Below are 8,310 nucleotides of genomic sequence, written 5' to 3'. Positions count from 1 at the left end.
AAGACATTTCTCTCTCTAAAAGCTCCCTCATAAAAAAGAAGCCAAATTTGTTTTTCTTTTTTTTTTTTAAAACACACACTCATAAAAAGAGGTACAGACATACATCTTTATCTCTCTAAATTCAAATAAATACTTCATATGTGCAAGATTACACTGAGGGGATGAAACTTTTTGTATTGCAGAGCAAGTGGATTGTTTCTCGGAAAACATGGTCATTGTCATTCAAAGCTCTTACCTAGACTCACTTGGGTTGAGTGCAAATGACCTTTATGTGGATGACCGTCTTTGCAGACCCAACATTAGCAATACTGAAGTTGTGTTTAGCTTCCCTCTGGACACATGTGGGACCGTCAAAGAGGTATGACCTACAAATGTGCCAGATCCAGTGCCAAAATTAAAGTGCCCCTATTATGCCTTTTCAAATATGATATTTCATGTAGTGTGTCATGTAGCTGTATGTGAACATAAACTATCTGCAAAGTTGTGACGCCGACAGTGCACTATAAATGAAGTTTTTGTCTAACAAAAAAAAGAGTCGGCTCACATTCGCCTAAACGAGTCGTCAGCAATTCGAATCTTTTTTCTGTAACGGCCACACGTCACGAGCTACACATTTGCGTAATGTCCGCCCACGTTCAATTTCGCGAACAACTTGCCCGCCCACAAACAGTAGGCCTGCCATTTTCACGTGGATTAACGTTACATCATGTCAAGAAGACGCCCTGCGAGTGAATTTGTTTTATATGCCCTTCCGAAAGATGAAACTACCAAGGATGAGTGGTTAACATTAATTTTTTCAACACCTCAGCAGTCCAATGCCAATCTTGTGTTGTGTTCGCGTCATTTTACTGATGACTGTTTTTCCAATCTTGGGGAGTAACGTTACAACGCGAGATTCACCAAACGCTTGGTTTTAAAAAATGGATCAGTGCCCAGTTTATTTGGACCGGCTTGCTCCTCTGAACTTCTACCTGTAAGTATGATTAATAATTGATGATTGTATTTTCTAGCGATCGTTCAAAATACCTCTTTGTGTACGTTATGGTGTTTAACAACCCCGAACATGTCTTGGTAACCGGCTAACTTGCGTTTCTGTAGTTCTGTTGTTCAGCCTTTTAGTGCAATGTAGTCTAAAAATTGTGATTGATGCAGCTTGACTGTCTGTCTGCCTTATTAGTTTAAGTAATGATAATGATAAACGATGGCTTAACGCAGTGTTATGGGTTGTACGTTACAGTGTTGAAGTTCACAACGTAGAGGTGTGCCCGGTTCGCTTACAAAAGCAAATTGCAAGCACTTCCCACAGTTATAATATGACACCCACTGAGAAACGTCCTGCTCCAGTCGTGCTTGCAAAACAGTTTCTTGTCTATGTGCCACTTCAACCGTTTCATCGTCAGACTCCGGCTCGAATTGATAGGGTAAAATCGAGGCTATCTTTTCTACGCATTAACAGGTCTCCGCAGCTGTCATTCAGTTATGCCAATGGGCGTTTCGTTTTGCGCTGTAGCGGTAGACCAATCCAAAAGGACTGCACCATCTGACCAATCACAGCAGTGAGGGCTCACGGAAAGGAGGGGTTTAGAGAGACTGATTCTTCGAACTGCTTCAAACGAGTCGTTTACGAATCATTTAGAAACGGGGTAAAATTAAATCTAATTTTTGAGAAAACTAAAGTGTTTTTTGAACTTGCATACATGTAAACCTGTTTTAAGAGACTATTACAACAATATTAACTACCTTTAACATGGCATAATAGGGGCACTTTAAAAACTTGTCAGCTTTTAATGTTTGAATGTTCTATGTCAAATTAGTTAGACGCACTATTGTTGGAAGGGATGTTTGCCACACAACATCACCTACTCTCTGTCTCTCTATCCCTTTAGATGATGAATGGTTATGTGTCCTACACCAACAATGTGCAGGCATCTCAGTCTCAGTCAGGTGAAATCACTCGTCAGTCACAGTTCCTACTTCGTGTGAGCTGTCGAATGGAGCCGGACACCATGGTGCAGATATTCTACAAGGCCAGGGAGAACATCAATGCCAACATCACAGGAACGGGCCGGTTTGGGGCCAGCATAGCCTTCTACACCTCCAGCAATTTTAACCAACAAATTTACGACTCTCCATATGAGGTGAACCTGAACCAGAATCTGTATGTTCAGGTCAAGCTAAACAGGCCTGACAATAGTCTGGATCTCTTCCTGGACACCTGTGTAGCATCTCCAAATTCCAATGACTTCAAAGAGCGCTCCTATGACCTGCTGCGTAACGGGTAAGACCTTTTCATTCTTAAATCTATCTCCCTTCACCATCATATCATATGTGACAGTGGAATCAGTTGAGATCTAAGCAGGGGCGTGTTTACGTTATGGGGGGCCCTAAGCAAACCTTCAGGTGGGGGTGGGTAAACACACTACTGGATCTAAGACAGTATTTCAGTCAAAATTCTGTTGTTCCCAGTCTAAATATGTACTAATAGTTTGACTGTAGATCAAACTGCATCCAAATTGCATTCTCTTCTTTTGTAGATGTGCCAGAGACAACACATATTACTCCTACACCAGCGGTCATTACTACTACGCTCGGTTCAGATTCCAGGCTTTCAAGTTCCTCCAGACTCACGCCTATGTGTACCTGCAGTGTAAGGTGATCATCTGCCCTGATAATGATTACAACTCTCGCTGCCGCCAAGGTTGCCACTTGCGTCGCAAGAGATCCCTTGACAGCAACATCTACCACAACAATACTGTGATGCTGGGGCCAATCAAACTCAAAGGTCAGAGGTCTTTCTGAGTCACACAGATTTAAAGCAATGATTTACTCAACTTCATACTTTTACTTTCTCAATGGAGCACAAAAGTGAGGTTCTGAAGAACTGGTAAACAACATAAATAAATAAAGTGAGTCAGCTATCAATTTAACTTTATCTTAAAACTTCTTATTAATAAAATATTTAAATCAAGCAATAAGGTACCAGAGGCCATGTTATATGCTTTATGTCATGCATAATAAAGCTCTAACAATGCCTTTCAGCTGACTATAGACCTTATGTGTCAGAGAAACAAGTGCAGCCATCTTTAGAATTTTGTCTTTGAATTTCTGTTTTAATGGTAGCTCTATAGCAGAGGTCTTAAACTCAATTCCTGGAGGGCCGCAGCTCTGCAGAGTTCCCCTTCAGTCGAATCACTTCGACGTTACATTGGGATCTCGCTTGAGAGACCAATCATCCCTGAGCCTTATTCAAAAGGCCAATGAAAATTGGCGAGTGGACGTGCGTGCCGGCCACGCCCCTGTACATACGGGTATATAAGATGGTGGCGCGCACCACTCAGTCAGACTTTTTGCTTCAGAGCCAATGGTTCGAGCCTCAGTCCTCTTGACTGCTACTGCAAAGGAGAAGAGTTCTTCAGAGTTCATGCTCCCTCCTGCTGGTGCGGTGCCAAAACTAAAAGAGTGTTTCACAGAAAGAACATTGTTTGGCATCCTTCTAGGCTGGATGATTGGTTCCTGGGGAGGGCACCGGCGGCAGCGCCGCGCTCTCCCCCGGTCCCGTTCTTCTCGGAGGTGCATGAGGAGCTGACAAAATCGTGGCGCGCTCCTTATTCATTTAGAGCGCGCTCCAGCTCCTCTCCCCTCGCCACTCTCGATGGCGGGGCAGCCAAGGGGTACGTGGCGGTCCCCCAGGTCGAGCGCGCCGTCGCGGTGCACCTTTGCCTCACGGGCAGGGCTTTCCACAACGCTGGACAAGCTGCCACCGCCCTGCATGCCATGGCAACACTACAAGTGTACCAGGCGCAGGCACTTCAAGACCCGCACGAGAGTGGTCCTGACCAGGGGGTATTTGAAGAACCAAGTTCACAGCGCGTTCCCTTGGTCAGGTGATGTCCACCTGTGTGGTCCAGGAATGCCACCTATGGCTGACTCTGGCCCAGATGGCGGAGGCTGACAAAGTTCGCTTTCTCGACTCTCCTACCTCCCAGAGCGGCCTATTCGGCGACATCATGGAGGATTTCGCTCAGCAGTTCTCCACGGTTCAGAGGCAGACGGAGGCCATTCAACACATTCTTCCCCTTGCCGCGAAGCTACCATTCCGCCGCGGCCTGGGCCCCCGCCTCCGCGTCGCCGAGGGCGTCCCCCCGCGGCTCCGAAACCAGCTCCATCCCCTGCTGAGCCGTACGATTCAGGACTCGCAGCCTGACGTCGAGCTGCCCATGGGAGAGGGACGCCGCTCGCCTCTCAGGGTCCTGCGAGGGAAGTCTCTCACAGGCAAGCTTCGAAGCATCCCTGATGCGAGCACCCCGGAGGTGGAGAAAGCTGCTCTGTTGACACTCCCGCTGGAGGGCCAGGAGTTAGCCATTCATTTAAATCAGAAAGAGCTGACTTTCTCACCTCCGGGGCCCCGGCCCCGAGTTTCCTTCCTGAGCAACACTTCCACTCCTCGGAACCAGACTCGGAACCGGATGTCGCCAGCGCGGGAACCAGGGAAGAAGGTTGCTTCACGCAGCCTGACTTTTCTCCAGGACGTTCATTCTTCTGGGTTCAATCCCCTTCCCCTCCCCCCCCCCCCAGGCTGCCCCACCACGGTCACGTCGGTCAACGTTCCCTTGATACCACTAGCGAGCCGGCTGGAGGCTTGGCTTCAGCTCCCCAGCCCCTCGCGGTGGTTGATACGTACGGTACGTCTCGGATATGCGATTCAGTTCGCCAGGCGTCTGCCCAGGTACAGAGGCGTCCTTTCCTCTACTGTCCGTTCGGACATGCATGCCGCTGTCCTGCATGCGGAGGTTGTAGTCCTACTGGCGAAGGACGCAATCGAGCCAGTCCCTCCAGCCGAGATGAAGTCAGGGTTCTACAGTCCCTACTTCATCGTGCCCAAAAAGAGCGGTGGGCTAAGACCCATCCTGGACCTCAGAGCTCTGAATCGGTCCCTCCTCAGGCTGCCGTTCAAGATGCTCACCACGAAGCGCATGCTAACCCACATTCGTCCCCAGGATTGGTTTGCAGCCATCGACCTGAAGGACCCGTACTTTCACGTCTCGATCCTTCCTCGTCACAGACCCTTTCTTCGGTTTGCCTTCGAAGGTCGAGCGTTTCAGTACAAGGTATTCCCGTTTGGCCTGTCCCTCTCTCCCCGCATCTTCACCAAGGTCACGGAGGCAGCCCTGACCCCTCTTTGGCATTCGGGCTTTCGCGTCCTCAACTATCTCGACGACTGGCTTCTTGTAGCTCACTCGCGGGACCTGTTGTGCGAACAGAGGGACTTGGTGCTTCGGCACCTCAGCCATCTGGGCCTTCAGGTCAACCGAGAGAAGAGCAAACTCTCCCCAGTGCAGAGGATCTCTTTTCTCGGTGTGGAGCTGGATTCGATCAATATGACAGCCCGCCTCACAAACGAGCGCACGCAGTCAGTGCTGAGATGTCTGGACTTATTCAGACACAAGACAGCGGCCCCTCTCAAAACTTTCCAGAGGCTCCTGGGGCATATGGCAGCTGCGGCCGCGGTTATGTGCCCAAGGTTCCCACCACGCCCTTCTGCGATCAGGTGGTGAACCTGCAAGCTCTGCCCCCGGAGGAGGCAGACCCAGCTTCTGCGCTGCTGTGCCCTGTTCGTGCTCTGCGCTTATACGTAGACCGTACTCGGCACTTCAGACGCACCAAGCAGCTCTTTGTCTGCTTCGGAGGTCAGCAGAAAGGGAATGCTGTCTCCAAACAGAGGTTCGCCCATTGAGATTGCCATCTCCCTGTCTTATCTATATCAGGGAGAGCCATGCCCCTTAGGTGTTCATGCCCACTCCACCAGGAGTGTTGCTTCATCCTATGCGTTGGCTCATGGCGCCTCACTAGCAGATATCTGTAGAGCTGCGGGCTGGGCGACACCTAATACCTTCGCTAGGTTCTACAACCTCCGCATAGAGGCCATATCATATTAGTCTTAACATAAGACTTCAGGCGAGCGGGAGGACGGCTGGTCTCGGCTTGCTGCGCCATTCCCACGTGGATCCGTGCGCTATCTCCCAGAATGTTCCCTCTGGTGAACCCTGGGTCCTCCATGCCCCGCAGTCAGGGCTAGATACGGAGTAGTCCTTGACTGTGATCCTGCCTGGGTCTCCTTCGCCCCGCAGGTTGTGGCTATACTTTTCAATATTTCCAGCGGAGGAGACCGCTGTTTCCCTTGTGTATCCCTAAGAAGCTTTATGGATATATTGAATTATTCTCATTTCCACATGTAAAAATTCCATGTGCTCTGCCCCCCCCACCCATGCTTCAGTACAACTGGCATCCCTGTAAGGCCCCCCTTATTGGGCCTCAGGGCGTTGGGAAGGTTACGTTACAATTTCCATCTGCTGACACATCCGCCTGCCAGCACGTGGGGTTGTGCGTAACGCAGCGTCAGGCCAGTGGCCCTTTCCATGGGTCTAATGCTGCGTTCACACCGCCCCAAACGTCAGCGTCAGTTGCGGCAAGATTACATGTAAAGTCTATGGTTGAGTCCGTCAGAGGCTCTGCGGTGCGTTGTGTGCGTTGGATCCCTCAACTTTTCAAGCATTACCTGCGTTTCAAGCGTCAATGCAGCAAACGCAAGCAACGCAGAAGTTCAGCTAGTGCGTCAACCAATCAGAGCGTCTCACTGTAGCGACGTCCACACACGTATCTTGAATGAAGCGGGAGCAGAAAAAAAATAATTTTCAATATATATATATATATATATATATATATATATATATATATATATATTAGGGGTGGGCATAGATTAATTTTTTTAATCTAGATTAATCTAGATTAAATCTTGGAATTAATCTAGATTAATCTAGATTAAAATGGCTAATTTGAATTCTGCTGAAGGCATTCAGAATATGTGTGCTACCCAAATAATGACTTAAAGTCTGGATCATAAAGCTCATAAAGCTGTTCTATGATAATTTGTTGATGAAAATAAATTATGTTCAATTAGATGTACTTGTGTTTACTAACTAACTAACAATGAAATTATTTTTTCTACCTATTAGATTGTGTTTTTTTAACGTCAACACCTACCCAACCCGTTACATGTTACACCGTACTTTTATTTTGACAGGTTGCCGTGAAGTTTCTGTGTCATACAATATGATATGATGCTAGTTTTCTCAAATGAAACGGTAAAAGTGACACTCACAGCAGTTTGGGAGATTGAGTTTATCTGTTCATGTGAGATGAAAATGCCAAAAATTACCGGGAGCGTCACGTGTGTTTCAGTATACGTGTAGTAAAAGCTCGTCTCCGCAATGCATACATACAGCTAGGCAAACGGAACATATCGGATTCATATTAAAACGGTCTTTTTGCATTTCAGTTTTCACATACACTAGTCCATATCGCGATTTGAATTAAGTGACTGACCAACATTTGATTTATGAATCCAAAAAACGACGAATTTACGTGGCATTACGCTTTACGTGACGACGCGATCCCGTCTGTGTTTTGGTGGAGGAGACTTAAACGCGCAACCATATTCTTCGGTATACATCCGCGTTAAACTATCAAGGTGAAAGTCACCATAGCTTGCGTAGTTTAGACCCAGCTCCCAACCCAAATTTGAGAATAGATTAACGTTGATATTTTTTTTTATCGCACGATAAGAGTTTCACGTTAACGCCGATAATGGCCCACCACTAATATATATATATATATATATATATATATATATATATATATATATATATTATATATATATATATTGCTCATTGTAGCCATCTGCAATCACAGAGAATTGTATGATCCGTCCTCGTAGTTGTATAAAGACATGAATGTAAAAGGAACTTGCTTGGATGAAGATCGCTGAAGAGATAGGGATGTCGGGTAAGTTATCAAATCTTTTCTCAATGTAATTATTTCCCATTTTGTTAGCTAACGAAACATGGTCATCAGAAGATTCCAAAATGTCCACTCCCTACTAGTTTACCATTGTTTATTCAGGGGAAGTGTGCAAACTAGATGCGTTGGAAGCGTTGCCTGACGTGTGCGGTGTGAACGCATCAAAAAGCAAGCGTTGCAAACTTCAACGTACATGCGTCAAACTAGATGCGTTGGGAGCGTTGCCTGACGCAGACAAAGTGTGCGGTGTGAACGCACCATAAGTTCCCAATGTAACGTCGAAGTGATTCGACTGAAGGGGAACGTCTAGGTTACGAAGGTAACCCTCGTTCCCTGAAGGAGGGAACGGAGACGTTACATTCCCCTGCCACGACCTGACGTCGCGCTGACGCGGGGCTCTCCCGGCTCTTCAGCAAAAGCCTGACTGAGTGGTGCGCGCCGCCATCTTATATA

The sequence above is a fragment of the Garra rufa genome, chromosome 21 (assembly GCF_049309525.1).
Source record: "Garra rufa chromosome 21, GarRuf1.0, whole genome shotgun sequence".
Classification (NCBI taxonomy): Eukaryota; Metazoa; Chordata; class Actinopteri; order Cypriniformes; family Cyprinidae; genus Garra; species Garra rufa.
The sequence above is the reverse complement of the archived record's forward strand: the minus strand, read 5'-3'. Positions refer to the sequence as shown.